Here is a 20,405-nt window from a genome sequence, read left to right on the forward strand (position 1 = left end):
CCTTGGAGCGCACGAAAGGTGCGCACCATGGCGCCCACCAAGGTGCGCAGCCCAGCCAAGGCGTGCGCATCAAGGTGCGCACCCTGGCGAAGGTGCGCACCCGGGGCAAACCGAGCTCCGACTTCGTGCGCACCTTGGAGCGCACAAAGGGTGCGCAACCCAGCCAAGGTGTGCGCACCCCGGGCAAACCGAGCTCCGAATCGTGCGCACCTTGGAGCACACTTCGGAGCCCTCCTTGGTGCGCACCGATGTTGCGCACCTCGGAGCGCACCCGGGGAAAACAATGCAATTAACCCGACTTTCGACTTCGTGGGCACCTCGGAGCGCTCTCGGGTTCGCACCTCGGAGCACACCGAGGTGCGCACCTTTGATGCGCTGCCTTCACCAATTTCCAGAAAAGGCAAGAAAACATTGAGAAGGTGTGCGCACCGAGGTGCCCACCCTGGCGAAGGTGCACGCGAGGTGCGCACCCGGGGCAAACCGGGCTCCGACTTCGTGCACGCCATGCTGCGCACCTTGGAGGGCCATGGTGCGCACCTTGGAGCACACTTCGGAGCGCTCAATGGTGCCCAACCCAGCCAAGGTGCCCACCGCGGCGAAGGTGCACGCGAGGTGCGCACCCGGGGCAAACCGGGCTCCGACTTCGTGCACGCCGCACCTTGGAGCACACTTCGGAGCGCTCCTTGGTGCGCACCAGGGCGCGCAACCCAGCCGAGGTGCCCACCCCGGCGAAGGTGCACGCGGGGTGCGCACCCGGGGCAAACCGGGCTCCGACTTCGTGCACGCCATGGTGCCCACCGCGGCGAAGGTGCACGCGAGGTGCGCACCCGGGGCAAACCGGGCTCCGACTTCGTGCACGCCGCACCTTGGAGCACACTTCGGAGCGCTCCTTGGTGCGCACCAGGGCGCGCAACCCAGCCGAGGTGCCCACCCCGGCGAAGGTGCACGCGAGGTGCGCACCCGGGGCAAACCGGGCTCCGACTTCGTGCACGCCATGGTGCCCACCGCGGCGAAGGTGCACGCGAGGTGCGCACCCGGGGCAAACCGGGCTCCGACTTCGTGCACGCCGCACCTTGGAGCACACTTCGGAGCGCTCCTTGGTGCGCACCATGGTGCCCACCAGGGCGCGCAACCCCGCCGAAGGTGCACGCGAGGTGCGCACCCGGGGCAAACCGGGCTCCGACTTCGTGCACGCCGCACCTTGGAGCACACTTCGGAGCGCTCCTTGGTGCGCACCAGGGCGCGCAACCCCGCCGAAGGTGCACGCGAGGTGCGCACCCGGGGCAAACCGGGCTCCGACTTCGTGCACGCCATGGTGCGCACCAGGGTGCCCACCGCGGCGAAGGTGCGCACCCGGGGCAAACCGGGCTCCGACTTCGTGCACGCCGCACCTTGGAGCACACTTCGGAGCGCTCCTTGGTGCGCACCAGGGCGCGCAACCCAGCCGAGGTGCCCACCCCGGCGAAGGTGCACGCGAGGTGCGCACCCGGGGCAAACCGGGCTCCGACTTCGTGCACGCCATGGTGCCCACCGCGGCGAAGGTGCGCACCCGGGGCAAACCGGGCTAGGACTTCGTGCACGCCGCACCTTGGAGCACACTTCGGAGCGCTCCTTGGTGCGCACCATGGTGCCCACCAGGCCGCGCAACCCAGCCAAGGTGTGCGCACCAAGGTGCACGCGAGGTGCGCACCCGGGGCAAACCGGGGTCCGGCTTCGTGCACGCCGCACCTTGGAGCACACATCGGGGCGCTCCCGGGTTCGCACCGGCGTTGCGCACCGTGGTGGGCACCTCGGAGCGCACCGTGGTGGGCACCTCGGAGCACACCAAGGTGGGCAGCGAGGTGCGCACCTTTGATGCGATGCCTTCACTAATTTCCATAAAAGGCAAAACAAAACGAGATTTTAAAATTTCCGTTTTGAAAGATAGTGAGAAAAAGGGAATGCTGGTGCCATCTTGAGCCCGCCCTGGTGCGCAGCCCAGCCAAGGTGTGCGCACCAAGGTGCCCACCCTGGCGAAGGTGCGCGCCCGGGCAATTAACCCAACTTCCAACTTCGCGCGCGCCAGGGTGGGAGCGCACCCAACAACCGGGCCTGGGAAGAGCCAATGCGAGAAACCCCACCAAACGCTCTGACAAAAAAAGAGGGGGCGCTCCAGTAACCCCGCTTCGGAGCGCACCCTGGGCAAACCCAGCCAGGGTGCCCACCCCGGCCAAGGTGCAGGCGAGGTGCGCACCCGGGGCAAACCGGGCTCCGACAACGTGCACGCCGCACCTTGGAGCACACTTCGTAGCGCTCCCGGGTGCGCACCTCAGAGCACACCAAGGTGGGCAGCGAGGTGCGCACCTTTGATGCGCTGCCTTCACTAATTTCCAGAAAAGGCAAAAAAAAGAGGAGATTTTAAAATTTCCGTTTTGAAAGATAGTGAAAAAAACGGAACGCGGGTGCCATCTTGAGCCCGCCCTGGTGCACAGCCCAGGTAAGGTGCCCACCCTGGCAAAGGTGCGCACCCGGGCAATTAACCCTACTTCCGACTTCGTGCGCGCCAGGGTGGCAACCGGGCCTGGGAAGAGCCAATGCGAGAAACCCCACCAAACGCTCCGACAAAAAAAGAGGCGGCGCTCCAATAACCCCGCTTCGGAGCGCAGCCGGGGCAAACCCAGCCAAGGTGCCCACCCCGACGAAGGTGCACGCGAGGTGCGCACCCGGGGCAAACCGGGCTCCGACAACGTGCACGCAGCACCTTGGAGCACACTTCGAAGCACTCCCGGGTGCCCACCGGCGTTGCGCACCGTGGTGGGCAGCGAGGTGCGCACCTTTGATGCGCTGCCTTCACTAATTTCCAGAAAAGGCAAAAAAAAATGAGATTTTAAAATTTCCGTTTTGAAAGATAGTGAAAAAAACGGAACGCGGGTGCCATCTTGAGCCCGCCCTGGTGCGCAGCCCAGGCAAGGCATGCGCACCAAGGTGCCCACCCGCGGTGCACGCCCGGGGCAAACCGGGCTCCGACTTCGTGCAGGCCGCACCTTGGAGCACACTTCGGAGCGCTCCTTGGTGCGCACCATGGTGCCCACCAGGGCGCACCCGGGGCAAACCGGGCTCCGACTTCGTGCACGCCGCACCTTGGAGCACACATCGGAGCGCTCCCAGGTTCGCACCAGCGTTGCGCACCTTTGATGCGCTGCCTTCACTAATTTCCAGAAAAGGCAAAAAAAAACGATATTTTAAAATTTCCGTTCTGAAAGATAGTGAAAAAAACGGAACGCGGGTGCCATCTTGAGCCCTTCCTGGTGCGCAGCCCAGGCAAGTTGTGCGCACCAAGGTGCCCACCCTGGCGGAGGTGCGCGCCCGGGGCAAACCGGGCTCCGACTTCGTGCACTGCATGGTGCCCACCAAGGCGCGCAACCCAGCCAAGGTGCCCACCGCAGCGAAGGTGCACGCGAGGTGCGCACCCGAGGTGCACACCCGGGGCAAACCGAGCTCCGACTTCGTGCACGCCGCACCTTGGAGCACACTTCAGAGCGCTCCTTGGTGCGCACCAGGGCGCGCAACCCAGCCAAGGTGCTCACCCCGGCGAAGGTGCACGCGAGGTGCGCACCCGGGGCAAGCCGGGCTCGGACTTCGTGCACGCCGCACCTTGGAGCACACATCGGAGCGCTCCCGGGTTCGCACCAGCATTGCGCACCTTTGATGCGCTGCCTTCACTAATTTCCAGAAAAGGCAAAAAAAAAAAAAAAACGAGATTTTAAAATTTCCGTTTTGAAAGATAGTGAAAAAAACGGAACGCGGGTGCCATCTTGAGCCCGCCCTGGTGTGCAGCCCAGGCAAGTTGTGCGCACCAAGGCACCCACCCTGGCCAAGGTGGGTCACGGGGTGGGTCCTAGGGTGGGTAACGGGGTGGGTACTAAGGTGCGTGCCAAGGTGGGTCATGGGGTGGGTGCCAAGGTGGGCACCAGGGTGGGTGTGCACCAACCCTAGCCAGGGTAGGTCACGGGGTGGTTGTCGGGGTGGGCGTCAAGGAGCCAAGGTGGGTGGCAAGTAGCCAAGTTGCGTGCCAAGGTGGGTGTCGGGGTGGGTGCCAAGGATCCAAGGTGGGTGCCAAGGAACCAAGGTGGGTGTCTGGGTGGGTGCCGAGGTGGGAGCCAGGGTGGGTCCCAAGGTGAGTGCAAAGGTGGGTGCCAGGGTCAAGGTGAGTGCCAATGTGGGTTCCAAGGTGCCAGGGTCAGGGTGAGTGCCAATGTGGGTTCAAAGGTGCTAAGTTGGGTGCGAGGTTGGGTGCGAGGGTGGGTGGGTGCCAAGGTGTGCTAGGTGGAAGCCCGGGTGGGTCGGCATCCCATGGGTGTCGAGTTGGGTGCCTGATGGGTGCTTCTTGTCAAGTTTTAGTCGTCGGGACTCATTTCGAGCCTTAGAGGTCGTTTCTTGTCCGGTTGCCCTGTCTTCGACCTGGGAACCCAATTTTGGTCCTCGGGTCCCATTTTTTTTTGTCTCGCATCCCACTTTTGGCCTGTGGCCTTTTCGGGGTCGATTCTCGTTTTGGGCATCAGAGCATGTTTCTTCTCCTAAAACCCAATATTTGTTTATTAAGTCTCGGAACACATTTTTGTTCTCGTGGACCCATCATGGGTCTTGGAACGCATTTGTGGTCCTTGGGTCCCATTTTGCATCCCGAAACTTGTGTTTTGGTGCTTGATCCCTATTTTGGGTGCCCACCTTGCACCAAGTGCGCACCCGGGGCAAACCGAGCGCCTTGGTGCACCGGGGCAAGATCGAGCGTGCACCCGAGGCGCCCCGAACATGCACCAAGGTGCACTCGGCCCACATGTGAGCGCAGGTCGTTGCGCCCGAGGTGGTGTGTGGGCACCGCGTTGCAGACGGGACACTGCACGCACACGACGCCCCGTCCAGGTGCACGCACGTAGGCCGGGCCGGGTGCACACCCGACGCCCTAGCAAGGTGCGCGCACCCGGGCAGGGCTCACACTTGGCGAACGGGGCGCACTTCGCGAGGGAGGGTGTGCACCTCGACGGGGGTGGGTGGCCGGGGTGGATTCGCACGTGGGTCGCGGTTTGCTAAGTACACACTGCGACAAGCTCATAACGGGTGCGATCATACCAGCGTTAGTGCACCGGATCCCATCAGAACTCCGCAGTTAAGCGCGCTTGGGCCGGAGTAGTACTGGGATGGGTGACCTCCCGGGAAGTCCCGGTGTTGCACCCTTTTTTAGTTTTTCGCCGGGCGTCGCAATGCTATTTGAATAAACCTTTTGCCCGTTTGCGTTCTCGTCGGGGCCGGGCCGGGCCGGGGTGCGCTGCCCGCACTACCGCGCGCGCGGGGGCGACACCGAGCGCGCACCCGAGGCGCCCCGAGCACACAGGCCACGGTGCAACCCGGGCGTTGTGCGCGCACCCCGGTGCGCCCGAGGTGCTGCGCGCGCACCCAGGTGAAATCGGTGTGCACCTCGGCCAGTGCGCGCTCGGTCGAGTCGCGCACGTTGGCCAAGGTGCACGGTGATGTTTCTTACTCTAAGGTTCCGCACCAGACGCCCGGGACAGGTGAGCGAAGCTGGGCGGGGCCGGGTGCGCGGCCGGGGCAGGTGCACGCAGCTGGAGAGAGCTTTGGAGCACACCAGAGGTGCGCACCTTGGAGCACACTTCGGAGCGCACCAATGATGCGCTCCATTCAAAAGTTTCCTGAAAAGGCAAAAAAAGTTGAGATTATAGAATTTCCCACTTGAGAGATTGTAAAAAAAAAAAATTTAAAATGAAGGAAACGCGGGTGCCAAGGTGTGCGCGCCCGGGTGCGCAGCCCAGCCAAGGTGTGCGCACCAAGGCGCCCACCCTGGCGAAGGTGCACGCAAGGTGCGCACCCGAGGCAAACCGGACAATTAACCCAACTTTCGACTTCGCGCGCACCTGCGCACCTTGGAGCGCACTTCGGAGCGCTCCTTGGTGCGCACCAATCTTGGGCACCTCGGAGTGCACCATGGCGCCCACCAAGGTGCGCACCCGGGGCAAACCGAGCTCCGACTTCGTGCGCACCTTGGAGCGCACGAAAGGTGCGCACCATGGCGCCCACCAAGGTGCGCAGCCCAGCCAAGGCGTGCGCATCAAGGTGCGCACCCTGGCGAAGGTGCGCACCCGGGGCAAACCGAGCTCCGACTTCGTGCGCACCTTGGAGCGCACAAAGGGTGCGCAACCCAGCCAAGGTGTGCGCACCCCGGGCAAACCGAGCTCCGAATCGTGCGCACCTTGGAGCACACTTCGGAGCCCTCCTTGGTGCGCACCGATGTTGCGCACCTCGGAGCGCACCCGGGGAAAACAATGCAATTAACCCGACTTTCGACTTCGTGGGCACCTCGGAGCGCTCTCGGGTTCGCACCTCGGAGCACACCGAGGTGCGCACCTTTGATGCGCTGCCTTCACCAATTTCCAGAAAAGGCAAGAAAACATTGAGAAGGTGTGCGCACCGAGGTGCCCACCCTGGCGAAGGTGCACGCGAGGTGCGCACCCGGGGCAAACCGGGCTCCGACTTCGTGCACGCCATGCTGCGCACCTTGGAGGGCCATGGTGCGCACCTTGGAGCACACTTCGGAGCGCTCAATGGTGCCCAACCCAGCCAAGGTGCCCACCGCGGGGCGAAGGTGCACGCGAGGTGCGCACCCGGGGCAAACCGGGCTCCGACTTCGTGCACGCCGCACCTTGGAGCACACTTCGGAGCGCTCCTTGGTGCGCACCAGGGCGCGCAACCCAGCCGAGGTGCCCACCCCGGCGAAGGTGCACGCGGGGTGCGCACCCGGGGCAAACCGGGCTCCGACTTCGTGCACGCCATGGTGCCCACCGCGCCAAGGTGCACGCGAGGTGCGCACCCGGGGCAAACCGGGCTCCGACTTCGTGCACGCCGCACCTTGGAGCACACTTCGGAGCGCTCCTTGGTGCGCACCAGGGCGCGCAACCCAGCCGAGGTGCCCACCCCGGCGAAGGTGCACGCGAGGTGCGCACCCGGGGCAAACCGGGCTCCGACTTCGTGCACGCCATGGTGCCCACCGCGGCGAAGGTGCACGCGAGGTGCGCACCCGGGGCAAACCGGGCTCCGACTTCGTGCACGCCGCACCTTGGAGCACACTTCGGAGCGCTCCTTGGTGCGCACCATGGTGCCCACCAGGGCGCGCAACCCCGCCGAAGGTGCACGCGAGGTGCGCACCCGGGGCAAACCGGGCTCCGACTTCGTGCACGCCGCACCTTGGAGCACACTTCGGAGCGCTCCTTGGTGCGCACCAGGGCGCGCAACCCCGCCGAAGGTGCACGCGAGGTGCGCACCCGGGGCAAACCGGGCTCCGACTTCGTGCACGCCATGGTGCGCACCAGGGTGCCCACCGCGGCGAAGGTGCGCACCCGGGGCAAACCGGGCTCCGACTTCGTGCACGCCGCACCTTGGAGCACACTTCGGAGCGCTCCTTGGTGCGCACCAGGGCGCGCAACCCAGCCGAGGTGCCCACCCCGGCGAAGGTGCACGCGAGGTGCGCACCCGGGGCAAACCGGGCTCCGACTTCGTGCACGCCATGGTGCCCACCGCGGCGAAGGTGCGCACCCGGGGCAAACCGGGCTAGGACTTCGTGCACGCCGCACCTTGGAGCACACTTCGGAGCGCTCCTTGGTGCGCACCATGGTGCCCACCAGGCCGCGCAACCCAGCCAAGGTGTGCGCACCAAGGTGCACGCGAGGTGCGCACCCGGGGCAAACCGGGGTCCGGCTTCGTGCACGCCGCACCTTGGAGCACACATCGGGGCGCTCCCGGGTTCGCACCGGCGTTGCGCACCGTGGTGGGCACCTCGGAGCGCACCGTGGTGGGCACCTCGGAGCACACCAAGGTGGGCAGCGAGGTGCGCACCTTTGATGCGATGCCTTCACTAATTTCCATAAAAGGCAAAAAAAAACGAGATTTTAAAATTTCCGTTTTGAAAGATAGTGAGAAAAAGGGAATGCTGGTGCCATCTTGAGCCCGCCCTGGTGCGCAGCCCAGCCAAGGTGTGCGCACCAAGGTGCCCACCCTGGCGAAGGTGCGCGCCCGGGCAATTAACCCAACTTCCAACTTCGCGCGCGCCAGGGTGGGAGCGCACCCAACAACCGGGCCTGGGAAGAGCCAATGCGAGAAACCCCACCAAACGCTCTGACAAAAAAAGAGGGGGCGCTCCAGTAACCCCGCTTCGGAGCGCACCCTGGGCAAACCCAGCCAGGGTGCCCACCCCGGCCAAGGTGCAGGCGAGGTGCGCACCCGGGGCAAACCGGGCTCCGACAACGTGCACGCCGCACCTTGGAGCACACTTCGTAGCGCTCCCGGGTGCGCACCTCAGAGCACACCAAGGTGGGCAGCGAGGTGCGCACCTTTGATGCGCTGCCTTCACTAATTTCCAGAAAAGGCAAAAAAAAGAGGAGATTTTAAAATTTCCGTTTTGAAAGATAGTGAAAAAAACGGAACGCGGGTGCCATCTTGAGCCCGCCCTGGTGCACAGCCCAGGTAAGGTGCCCACCCTGGCAAAGGTGCGCACCCGGGCAATTAACCCTACTTCCGACTTCGTGCGCGCCAGGGTGGCAACCGGGCCTGGGAAGAGCCAATGCGAGAAACCCCACCAAACGCTCCGACAAAAAAAGAGGCGGCGCTCCAATAACCCCGCTTCGGAGCGCAGCCGGGGCAAACCCAGCCAAGGTGCCCACCCCGACGAAGGTGCACGCGAGGTGCGCACCCGGGGCAAACCGGGCTCCGACAACGTGCACGCAGCACCTTGGAGCACACTTCGAAGCACTCCCGGGTGCCCACCGGCGTTGCGCACCGTGGTGGGCAGCGAGGTGCGCACCTTTGATGCGCTGCCTTCACTAATTTCCAGAAAAGGCAAAAAAAAATGAGATTTTAAAATTTCCGTTTTGAAAGATAGTGAAAAAAACGGAACGCGGGTGCCATCTTGAGCCCGCCCTGGTGCGCAGCCCAGGCAAGGCATGCGCACCAAGGTGCCCACCCGCGGTGCACGCCCGGGGCAAACCGGGCTCCGACTTCGTGCAGGCCGCACCTTGGAGCACACTTCGGAGCGCTCCTTGGTGCGCACCATGGTGCCCACCAGGGCGCACCCGGGGCAAACCGGGCTCCGACTTCGTGCACGCCGCACCTTGGAGCACACATCGGAGCGCTCCCAGGTTCGCACCAGCGTTGCGCACCTTTGATGCGCTGCCTTCACTAATTTCCAGAAAAGGCAAAAAAAAACGATATTTTAAAATTTCCGTTCTGAAAGATAGTGAAAAAAACGGAACGCGGGTGCCATCTTGAGCCCTTCCTGGTGCGCAGCCCAGGCAAGTTGTGCGCACCAAGGTGCCCACCCTGGCGGAGGTGCGCGCCCGGGGCAAACCGGGCTCCGACTTCGTGCACTGCATGGTGCCCACCAAGGCGCGCAACCCAGCCAAGGTGCCCACCGCAGCGAAGGTGCACGCGAGGTGCGCACCCGAGGTGCACACCCGGGGCAAACCGAGCTCCGACTTCGTGCACGCCGCACCTTGGAGCACACTTCAGAGCGCTCCTTGGTGCGCACCAGGGCGCGCAACCCAGCCAAGGTGCTCACCCCGGCGAAGGTGCACGCGAGGTGCGCACCCGGGGCAAGCCGGGCTCGGACTTCGTGCACGCCGCACCTTGGAGCACACATCGGAGCGCTCCCGGGTTCGCACCAGCATTGCGCACCTTTGATGCGCTGCCTTCACTAATTTCCAGAAAAGGCAAAAAAAAAAAAAAAACGAGATTTTAAAATTTCCGTTTTGAAAGATAGTGAAAAAAACGGAACGCGGGTGCCATCTTGAGCCCGCCCTGGTGTGCAGCCCAGGCAAGTTGTGCGCACCAAGGCACCCACCCTGGCCAAGGTGGGTCACGGGGTGGGTCCTAGGGTGGGTAACGGGGTGGGTACTAAGGTGCGTGCCAAGGTGGGTCATGGGGTGGGTGCCAAGGTGGGCACCAGGGTGGGTGTGCACCAACCCTAGCCAGGGTAGGTCACGGGGTGGTTGTCGGGGTGGGCGTCAAGGAGCCAAGGTGGGTGGCAAGTAGCCAAGTTGCGTGCCAAGGTGGGTGTCGGGGTGGGTGCCAAGGATCCAAGGTGGGTGCCAAGGAACCAAGGTGGGTGTCTGGGTGGGTGCCGAGGTGGGAGCCAGGGTGGGTCCCAAGGTGAGTGCAAAGGTGGGTGCCAGGGTCAAGGTGAGTGCCAATGTGGGTTCCAAGGTGCCAGGGTCAGGGTGAGTGCCAATGTGGGTTCAAAGGTGCTAAGTTGGGTGCGAGGTTGGGTGCGAGGGTGGGTGGGTGCCAAGGTGTGCTAGGTGGAAGCCCGGGTGGGTCGGCATCCCATGGGTGTCGAGTTGGGTGCCTGATGGGTGCTTCTTGTCAAGTTTTAGTCGTCGGGACTCATTTCGAGCCTTAGAGGTCGTTTCTTGTCCGGTTGCCCTGTCTTCGACCTGGGAACCCAATTTTGGTCCTCGGGTCCCATTTTTTTTTGTCTCGCATCCCACTTTTGGCCTGTGGCCTTTTCGGGGTCGATTCTCGTTTTGGGCATCAGAGCATGTTTCTTCTCCTAAAACCCAATATTTGTTTATTAAGTCTCGGAACACATTTTTGTTCTCGTGGACCCATCATGGGTCTTGGAACGCATTTGTGGTCCTTGGGTCCCATTTTGCATCCCGAAACTTGTGTTTTGGTGCTTGATCCCTATTTTGGGTGCCCACCTTGCACCAAGTGCGCACCCGGGGCAAACCGAGCGCCTTGGTGCACCGGGGCAAGATCGAGCGTGCACCCGAGGCGCCCCGAACATGCACCAAGGTGCACTCGGCCCACATGTGAGCGCAGGTCGTTGCGCCCGAGGTGGTGTGTGGGCACCGCGTTGCAGACGGGACACTGCACGCACACGACGCCCCGTCCAGGTGCACGCACGTAGGCCGGGCCGGGTGCACACCCGACGCCCTAGCAAGGTGCGCGCACCCGGGCAGGGCTCACACTTGGCGAACGGGGCGCACTTCGCGAGGGAGGGTGTGCACCTCGACGGGGGTGGGTGGCCGGGGTGGATTCGCACGTGGGTCGCGGTTTGCTAAGTACACACTGCGACAAGCTCATAACGGGTGCGATCATACCAGCGTTAGTGCACCGGATCCCATCAGAACTCCGCAGTTAAGCGCGCTTGGGCCGGAGTAGTACTGGGATGGGTGACCTCCCGGGAAGTCCCGGTGTTGCACCCTTTTTTAGTTTTTCGCCGGGCGTCGCAATGCTATTTGAATAAACCTTTTGCCCGTTTGCGTTCTCGTCGGGGCCGGGCCGGGCCGGGGTGCGCTGCCCGCACTACCGCGCGCGCGGGGGCGACACCGAGCGCGCACCCGAGGCGCCCCGAGCACACAGGCCACGGTGCAACCCGGGCGTTGTGCGCGCACCCCGGTGCGCCCGAGGTGCTGCGCGCGCACCCAGGTGAAATCGGTGTGCACCTCGGCCAGTGCGCGCTCGGTCGAGTCGCGCACGTTGGCCAAGGTGCACGGTGATGTTTCTTACTCTAAGGTTCCGCACCAGACGCCCGGGACAGGTGAGCGAAGCTGGGCGGGGCCGGGTGCGCGACCGGGGCAGGTGCACGCAGCTGGAGAGAGCTTTGGAGCACACCAGAGGTGCGCACCTTGGAGCACACTTCGGAGCGCACCAATGATGCGCTCCATTCAAAAGTTTCCTGAAAAGGCAAAAAAAGTTGAGATTATAGAATTTCCCACTTGAGAGATTGTAAAAAAAAAAAATTTAAAATGAAGGAAACGCGGGTGCCAAGGTGTGCGCGCCCGGGTGCGCAGCCCAGCCAAGGTGTGCGCACCAAGGCGCCCACCCTGGCGAAGGTGCACGCAAGGTGCGCACCCGAGGCAAACCGGACAATTAACCCAACTTTCGACTTCGCGCGCACCTGCGCACCTTGGAGCGCACTTCGGAGCGCTCCTTGGTGCGCACCAATCTTGGGCACCTCGGAGTGCACCATGGCGCCCACCAAGGTGCGCACCCGGGGCAAACCGAGCTCCGACTTCGTGCGCACCTTGGAGCGCACGAAAGGTGCGCACCATGGCGCCCACCAAGGTGCGCAGCCCAGCCAAGGCGTGCGCATCAAGGTGCGCACCCTGGCGAAGGTGCGCACCCGGGGCAAACCGAGCTCCGACTTCGTGCGCACCTTGGAGCGCACAAAGGGTGCGCAACCCAGCCAAGGTGTGCGCACCCCGGGCAAACCGAGCTCCGAATCGTGCGCACCTTGGAGCACACTTCGGAGCCCTCCTTGGTGCGCACCGATGTTGCGCACCTCGGAGCGCACCCGGGGAAAACAATGCAATTAACCCGACTTTCGACTTCGTGGGCACCTCGGAGCGCTCTCGGGTTCGCACCTCGGAGCACACCGAGGTGCGCACCTTTGATGCGCTGCCTTCACCAATTTCCAGAAAAGGCAAGAAAACATTGAGAAGGTGTGCGCACCGAGGTGCCCACCCTGGCGAAGGTGCACGCGAGGTGCGCACCCGGGGCAAACCGGGCTCCGACTTCGTGCACGCCATGCTGCGCACCTTGGAGGGCCATGGTGCGCACCTTGGAGCACACTTCGGAGCGCTCAATGGTGCCCAACCCAGCCAAGGTGCCCACCGCGGCGAAGGTGCACGCGAGGTGCGCACCCGGGGCAAACCGGGCTCCGACTTCGTGCACGCCGCACCTTGGAGCACACTTCGGAGCGCTCCTTGGTGCGCACCAGGGCGCGCAACCCAGCCGAGGTGCCCACCCCGGCGAAGGTGCACGCGGGGTGCGCACCCGGGGCAAACCGGGCTCCGACTTCGTGCACGCCATGGTGCCCACCGCGCCAAGGTGCACGCGAGGTGCGCACCCGGGGCAAACCGGGCTCCGACTTCGTGCACGCCGCACCTTGGAGCACACTTCGGAGCGCTCCTTGGTGCGCACCAGGGCGCGCAACCCAGCCGAGGTGCCCACCCCGGCGAAGGTGCACGCGAGGTGCGCACCCGGGGCAAACCGGGCTCCGACTTCGTGCACGCCATGGTGCCCACCGCGGCGAAGGTGCACGCGAGGTGCGCACCCGGGGCAAACCGGGCTCCGACTTCGTGCACGCCGCACCTTGGAGCACACTTCGGAGCGCTCCTTGGTGCGCACCATGGTGCCCACCAGGGCGCGCAACCCCGCCGAAGGTGCACGCGAGGTGCGCACCCGGGGCAAACCGGGCTCCGACTTCGTGCACGCCGCACCTTGGAGCACACTTCGGAGCGCTCCTTGGTGCGCACCAGGGCGCGCAACCCCGCCGAAGGTGCACGCGAGGTGCGCACCCGGGGCAAACCGGGCTCCGACTTCGTGCACGCCATGGTGCGCACCAGGGTGCCCACCGCGGCGAAGGTGCGCACCCGGGGCAAACCGGGCTCCGACTTCGTGCACGCCGCACCTTGGAGCACACTTCGGAGCGCTCCTTGGTGCGCACCAGGGCGCGCAACCCAGCCGAGGTGCCCACCCCGGCGAAGGTGCACGCGAGGTGCGCACCCGGGGCAAACCGGGCTCCGACTTCGTGCACGCCATGGTGCCCACCGCGGCGAAGGTGCGCACCCGGGGCAAACCGGGCTAGGACTTCGTGCACGCCGCACCTTGGAGCACACTTCGGAGCGCTCCTTGGTGCGCACCATGGTGCCCACCAGGCCGCGCAACCCAGCCAAGGTGTGCGCACCAAGGTGCACGCGAGGTGCGCACCCGGGGCAAACCGGGGTCCGGCTTCGTGCACGCCGCACCTTGGAGCACACATCGGGGCGCTCCCGGGTTCGCACCGGCGTTGCGCACCGTGGTGGGCACCTCGGAGCGCACCGTGGTGGGCACCTCGGAGCACACCAAGGTGGGCAGCGAGGTGCGCACCTTTGATGCGATGCCTTCACTAATTTCCATAAAAGGCAAAAAAAAACGAGATTTTAAAATTTCCGTTTTGAAAGATAGTGAGAAAAAGGGAATGCTGGTGCCATCTTGAGCCCGCCCTGGTGCGCAGCCCAGCCAAGGTGTGCGCACCAAGGTGCCCACCCTGGCGAAGGTGCGCGCCCGGGCAATTAACCCAACTTCCAACTTCGCGCGCGCCAGGGTGGGAGCGCACCCAACAACCGGGCCTGGGAAGAGCCAATGCGAGAAACCCCACCAAACGCTCTGACAAAAAAAGAGGGGGCGCTCCAGTAACCCCGCTTCGGAGCGCACCCTGGGCAAACCCAGCCAGGGTGCCCACCCCGGCCAAGGTGCAGGCGAGGTGCGCACCCGGGGCAAACCGGGCTCCGACAACGTGCACGCCGCACCTTGGAGCACACTTCGTAGCGCTCCCGGGTGCGCACCTCAGAGCACACCAAGGTGGGCAGCGAGGTGCGCACCTTTGATGCGCTGCCTTCACTAATTTCCAGAAAAGGCAAAAAAAAGAGGAGATTTTAAAATTTCCGTTTTGAAAGATAGTGAAAAAAACGGAACGCGGGTGCCATCTTGAGCCCGCCCTGGTGCACAGCCCAGGTAAGGTGCCCACCCTGGCAAAGGTGCGCACCCGGGCAATTAACCCTACTTCCGACTTCGTGCGCGCCAGGGTGGCAACCGGGCCTGGGAAGAGCCAATGCGAGAAACCCCACCAAACGCTCCGACAAAAAAAGAGGCGGCGCTCCAATAACCCCGCTTCGGAGCGCAGCCGGGGCAAACCCAGCCAAGGTGCCCACCCCGACGAAGGTGCACGCGAGGTGCGCACCCGGGGCAAACCGGGCTCCGACAACGTGCACGCAGCACCTTGGAGCACACTTCGAAGCACTCCCGGGTGCCCACCGGCGTTGCGCACCGTGGTGGGCAGCGAGGTGCGCACCTTTGATGCGCTGCCTTCACTAATTTCCAGAAAAGGCAAAAAAAAATGAGATTTTAAAATTTCCGTTTTGAAAGATAGTGAAAAAAACGGAACGCGGGTGCCATCTTGAGCCCGCCCTGGTGCGCAGCCCAGGCAAGGCATGCGCACCAAGGTGCCCACCCGCGGTGCACGCCCGGGGCAAACCGGGCTCCGACTTCGTGCAGGCCGCACCTTGGAGCACACTTCGGAGCGCTCCTTGGTGCGCACCATGGTGCCCACCAGGGCGCACCCGGGGCAAACCGGGCTCCGACTTCGTGCACGCCGCACCTTGGAGCACACATCGGAGCGCTCCCAGGTTCGCACCAGCGTTGCGCACCTTTGATGCGCTGCCTTCACTAATTTCCAGAAAAGGCAAAAAAAAACGATATTTTAAAATTTCCGTTCTGAAAGATAGTGAAAAAAACGGAACGCGGGTGCCATCTTGAGCCCTTCCTGGTGCGCAGCCCAGGCAAGTTGTGCGCACCAAGGTGCCCACCCTGGCGGAGGTGCGCGCCCGGGGCAAACCGGGCTCCGACTTCGTGCACTGCATGGTGCCCACCAAGGCGCGCAACCCAGCCAAGGTGCCCACCGCAGCGAAGGTGCACGCGAGGTGCGCACCCGAGGTGCACACCCGGGGCAAACCGAGCTCCGACTTCGTGCACGCCGCACCTTGGAGCACACTTCAGAGCGCTCCTTGGTGCGCACCAGGGCGCGCAACCCAGCCAAGGTGCTCACCCCGGCGAAGGTGCACGCGAGGTGCGCACCCGGGGCAAGCCGGGCTCGGACTTCGTGCACGCCGCACCTTGGAGCACACATCGGAGCGCTCCCGGGTTCGCACCAGCATTGCGCACCTTTGATGCGCTGCCTTCACTAATTTCCAGAAAAGGCAAAAAAAAAAAAAAAACGAGATTTTAAAATTTCCGTTTTGAAAGATAGTGAAAAAAACGGAACGCGGGTGCCATCTTGAGCCCGCCCTGGTGTGCAGCCCAGGCAAGTTGTGCGCACCAAGGCACCCACCCTGGCCAAGGTGGGTCACGGGGTGGGTCCTAGGGTGGGTAACGGGGTGGGTACTAAGGTGCGTGCCAAGGTGGGTCATGGGGTGGGTGCCAAGGTGGGCACCAGGGTGGGTGTGCACCAACCCTAGCCAGGGTAGGTCACGGGGTGGTTGTCGGGGTGGGCGTCAAGGAGCCAAGGTGGGTGGCAAGTAGCCAAGTTGCGTGCCAAGGTGGGTGTCGGGGTGGGTGCCAAGGATCCAAGGTGGGTGCCAAGGAACCAAGGTGGGTGTCTGGGTGGGTGCCGAGGTGGGAGCCAGGGTGGGTCCCAAGGTGAGTGCAAAGGTGGGTGCCAGGGTCAAGGTGAGTGCCAATGTGGGTTCCAAGGTGCCAGGGTCAGGGTGAGTGCCAATGTGGGTTCAAAGGTGCTAAGTTGGGTGCGAGGTTGGGTGCGAGGGTGGGTGGGTGCCAAGGTGTGCTAGGTGGAAGCCCGGGTGGGTCGGCATCCCATGGGTGTCGAGTTGGGTGCCTGATGGGTGCTTCTTGTCAAGTTTTAGTCGTCGGGACTCATTTCGAGCCTTAGAGGTCGTTTCTTGTCCGGTTGCCCTGTCTTCGACCTGGGAACCCAATTTTGGTCCTCGGGTCCCATTTTTTTTTGTCTCGCATCCCACTTTTGGCCTGTGGCCTTTTCGGGGTCGATTCTCGTTTTGGGCATCAGAGCATGTTTCTTCTCCTAAAACCCAATATTTGTTTATTAAGTCTCGGAACACATTTTTGTTCTCGTGGACCCATCATGGGTCTTGGAACGCATTTGTGGTCCTTGGGTCCCATTTTGCATCCCGAAACTTGTGTTTTGGTGCTTGATCCCTATTTTGGGTGCCCACCTTGCACCAAGTGCGCACCCGGGGCAAACCGAGCGCCTTGGTGCACCGGGGCAAGATCGAGCGTGCACCCGAGGCGCCCCGAACATGCACCAAGGTGCACTCGGCCCACATGTGAGCGCAGGTCGTTGCGCCCGAGGTGGTGTGTGGGCACCGCGTTGCAGACGGGACACTGCACGCACACGACGCCCCGTCCAGGTGCACGCACGTAGGCCGGGCCGGGTGCACACCCGACGCCCTAGCAAGGTGCGCGCACCCGGGCAGGGCTCACACTTGGCGAACGGGGCGCACTTCGCGAGGGAGGGTGTGCACCTCGACGGGGGTGGGTGGCCGGGGTGGATTCGCACGTGGGTCGCGGTTTGCTAAGTACACACTGCGACAAGCTCATAACGGGTGCGATCATACCAGCGTTAGTGCACCGGATCCCATCAGAACTCCGCAGTTAAGCGCGCTTGGGCCGGAGTAGTACTGGGATGGGTGACCTCCCGGGAAGTCCCGGTGTTGCACCCTTTCTTAGTTTTTCGCCGGGCGTCGCAATGCTATTTGAATAAACCTTTTGCCCGTTTGCGTTCTCGTCGGGGCCGGGCCGGGCCGGGGTGCGCTGCCCGCACTACCGCGCGCGCGGGGGCGACACCGAGCGCGCACCCGAGGCGCCCCGAGCACACAGGCCACGGTGCAACCCGGGCGTTGTGCGCGCACCCCGGTGCGCCCGAGGTGCTGCGCGCGCACCCAGGTGAAATCGGTGTGCACCTCGGCCAGTGCGCGCTCGGTCGAGTCGCGCACGTTGGCCAAGGTGCACGGTGATGTTTCTTACTCTAAGGTTCCGCACCAGACGCCCGGGACAGGTGAGCGAAGCTGGGCGGGGCCGGGTGCGCGGCCGGGGCAGGTGCACGCAGCTGGAGAGAGCTTTGGAGCACACCAGAGGTGCGCACCTTGGAGCACACTTCGGAGCGCACCAATGATGCGCTCCATTCAAAAGTTTCCTGAAAAGGCAAAAAAAGTTGAGATTATAGAATTTCCCACTTGAGAGATTGTAAAAAAAAAAAATTTAAAATGAAGGAAACGCGGGTGCCAAGGTGTGCGCGCCCGGGTGCGCAGCCCAGCCAAGGTGTGCGCACCAAGGCGCCCACCCTGGCGAAGGTGCACGCAAGGTGCGCACCCGAGGCAAACCGGACAATTAACCCAACTTTCGACTTCGCGCGCACCTGCGCACCTTGGAGCGCACTTCGGAGCGCTCCTTGGTGCGCACCAATCTTGGGCACCTCGGAGTGCACCATGGCGCCCACCAAGGTGCGCACCCGGGGCAAACCGAGCTCCGACTTCGTGCGCACCTTGGAGCGCACGAAAGGTGCGCACCATGGCGCCCACCAAGGTGCGCAGCCCAGCCAAGGCGTGCGCATCAAGGTGCGCACCCTGGCGAAGGTGCGCACCCGGGGCAAACCGAGCTCCGACTTCGTGCGCACCTTGGAGCGCACAAAGGGTGCGCAACCCAGCCAAGGTGTGCGCACCCCGGGCAAACCGAGCTCCGAATCGTGCGCACCTTGGAGCACACTTCGGAGCCCTCCTTGGTGCGCACCGATGTTGCGCACCTCGGAGCGCACCCGGGGAAAACAATGCAATTAACCCGACTTTCGACTTCGTGGGCACCTCGGAGCGCTCTCGGGTTCGCACCTCGGAGCACACCGAGGTGCGCACCTTTGATGCGCTGCCTTCACCAATTTCCAGAAAAGGCAAGAAAACATTGAGAAGGTGTGCGCACCGAGGTGCCCACCCTGGCGAAGGTGCACGCGAGGTGCGCACCCGGGGCAAACCGGGCTCCGACTTCGTGCACGCCATGCTGCGCACCTTGGAGGGCCATGGTGCGCACCTTGGAGCACACTTCGGAGCGCTCAATGGTGCCCAACCCAGCCAAGGTGCCCACCGCGGCGAAGGTGCACGCGAGGTGCGCACCCGGGGCAAACCGGGCTCCGACTTCGTGCACGCCGCACCTTGGAGCACACTTCGGAGCGCTCCTTGGTGCGCACCAGGGCGCGCAACCCAGCCGAGGTGCCCACCCCGGCGAAGGTGCACGCGGGGTGCGCACCCGGGGCAAACCGGGCTCCGACTTCGTGCACGCCATGGTGCCCACCGCGGCGAAGGTGCACGCGAGGTGCGCACCCGGGGCAAACCGGGCTCCGACTTCGTGCACGCCGCACCTTGGAGCACACTTCGGAGCGCTCCTTGGTGCGCACCAGGGCGCGCAACCCAGCCGAGGTGCCCACCCCGGCGAAGGTGCACGCGAGGTGCGCACCCGGGGCAAACCGGGCTCCGACTTCGTGCACGCCATGGTGCCCACCGCGGCGAAGGTGCACGCGAGGTGCGCACCCGGGGCAAACCGGGCTCCGACTTCGTGCACGCCGCACCTTGGAGCACACTTCGGAGCGCTCCTTGGTGCGCACCATGGTGCCCACCAGGGCGCGCAACCCCGCCGAAGGTGCACGCGAGGTGCGCACCCGGGGCAAACCGGGCTCCGACTTCGTGCACGCCGCACCTTGGAGCACACTTCGGAGCGCTCCTTGGTGCGCACCAGGGCGCGCAACCCCGCCGAAGGTGCACGCGAGGTGCGCACCCGGGGCAAACCGGGCTCCGACTTCGTGCACGCCATGGTGCGCACCAGGGTGCCCACCGCGGCGAAGGTGCGCACCCGGGGCAAACCGGGCTCCGACTTCGTGCACGCCGCACCTTGGAGCACACTTCGGAGCGCTCCTTGGTGCGCACCAGGGCGCGCAACCCAGCCGAGGTGCCCACCCCGGCGAAGGTGCACGCGAGGTGCGCACCCGGGGCAAACCGGGCTCCGACTTCGTGCACGCCATGGTGCCCACCGCGGCGAAGGTGCGCACCCGGGGCAAACCGGGCTAGGACTTCGTGCACGCCGCACCTTGGAGCACACTTCGGAGCGCTCCTTGGTGCGCACCATGGTGCCCACCAGGCCGCGCAACCCAGCCAAGGTGTGCGCACCAAGGTGCACGCGAGGTGCGCACCCGGGGCAAACCGGGGTCCGGCTTCGTGCACGCCGCACCTTGGAGCACACATCGGGGCGCTCCCGGGTTCGCACCGGCGTTGCGCACCGTGGTGGGCACCTCGGAGCGCACCGTGGTGGGCACCTCGGAGCACACCAAGGTGGGCAGCGAGGTGCGCACCTTTGATGCGATGCCTTCACTAATTTCCATAAAAGGCAAAAAAAAACGAGATTTTAAAATTTCCGTTTTGAAAGATAGTGAGAAAAAGGGAATGCTGGTGCCATCTTGAGCCCGCCCTGGTGCGCAGCCCAGCCAAGGTGTGCGCACCAAGGTGCCCACCCTGGCGAAGGTGCGCGCCCGGGCAATTAACCCAACTTCCAACTTCGCGCGCGCCAGGGTGGGAGCGCACCCAACAACCGGGCCTGGGAAGAGCCAATGCGAGAAACCCCACCAAACGCTCTGACAAAAAAAGAGGGGGCGCTCCAGTAACCCCGCTTCGGAGCGCACCCTGGGCAAACCCAGCCAGGGTGCCCACCCCGGCCAAGGTGCAGGCGAGGTGCGCACCCGGGGCAAACCGGGCTCCGACAACGTGCACGCCGCACCTTGGAGCACACTTCGTAGCGCTCCCGGGTGC

The 20,405-nt window shown here is 64.1% G+C and overlaps 3 non-coding genes across 3 annotated transcripts; all 3 read left to right on the top strand.

Annotated features, from left to right (window-relative positions):
- The first annotated feature begins 5,095 nt into the window (after positions 1 to 5,095).
- LOC131868451 (5S ribosomal RNA) lies at positions 5,096 to 5,214 on the top strand. The gene has a single exon (XR_009366904.1). It is a non-coding gene; the product is annotated as a 5S ribosomal RNA (ribosomal RNA).
- Positions 5,215 to 11,130: 5,916 nt separating this feature from the next.
- LOC131868410 (5S ribosomal RNA) lies at positions 11,131 to 11,249 on the top strand. The gene has a single exon (XR_009366866.1). It is a non-coding gene; the product is annotated as a 5S ribosomal RNA (ribosomal RNA).
- Positions 11,250 to 17,163: 5,914 nt separating this feature from the next.
- LOC131868411 (5S ribosomal RNA) lies at positions 17,164 to 17,282 on the top strand. Its single transcript, XR_009366867.1, has one exon. It is a non-coding gene; the product is annotated as a 5S ribosomal RNA (ribosomal RNA).
- Positions 17,283 to 20,405: the final 3,123 nt, after the last annotated feature.

The sequence above is a fragment of the Cryptomeria japonica genome, unplaced genomic scaffold (genome assembly GCF_030272615.1).
Source record: "Cryptomeria japonica unplaced genomic scaffold, Sugi_1.0 HiC_scaffold_206, whole genome shotgun sequence".
NCBI classification, from domain to species: Eukaryota; Viridiplantae; Streptophyta; class Pinopsida; order Cupressales; family Cupressaceae; genus Cryptomeria; species Cryptomeria japonica.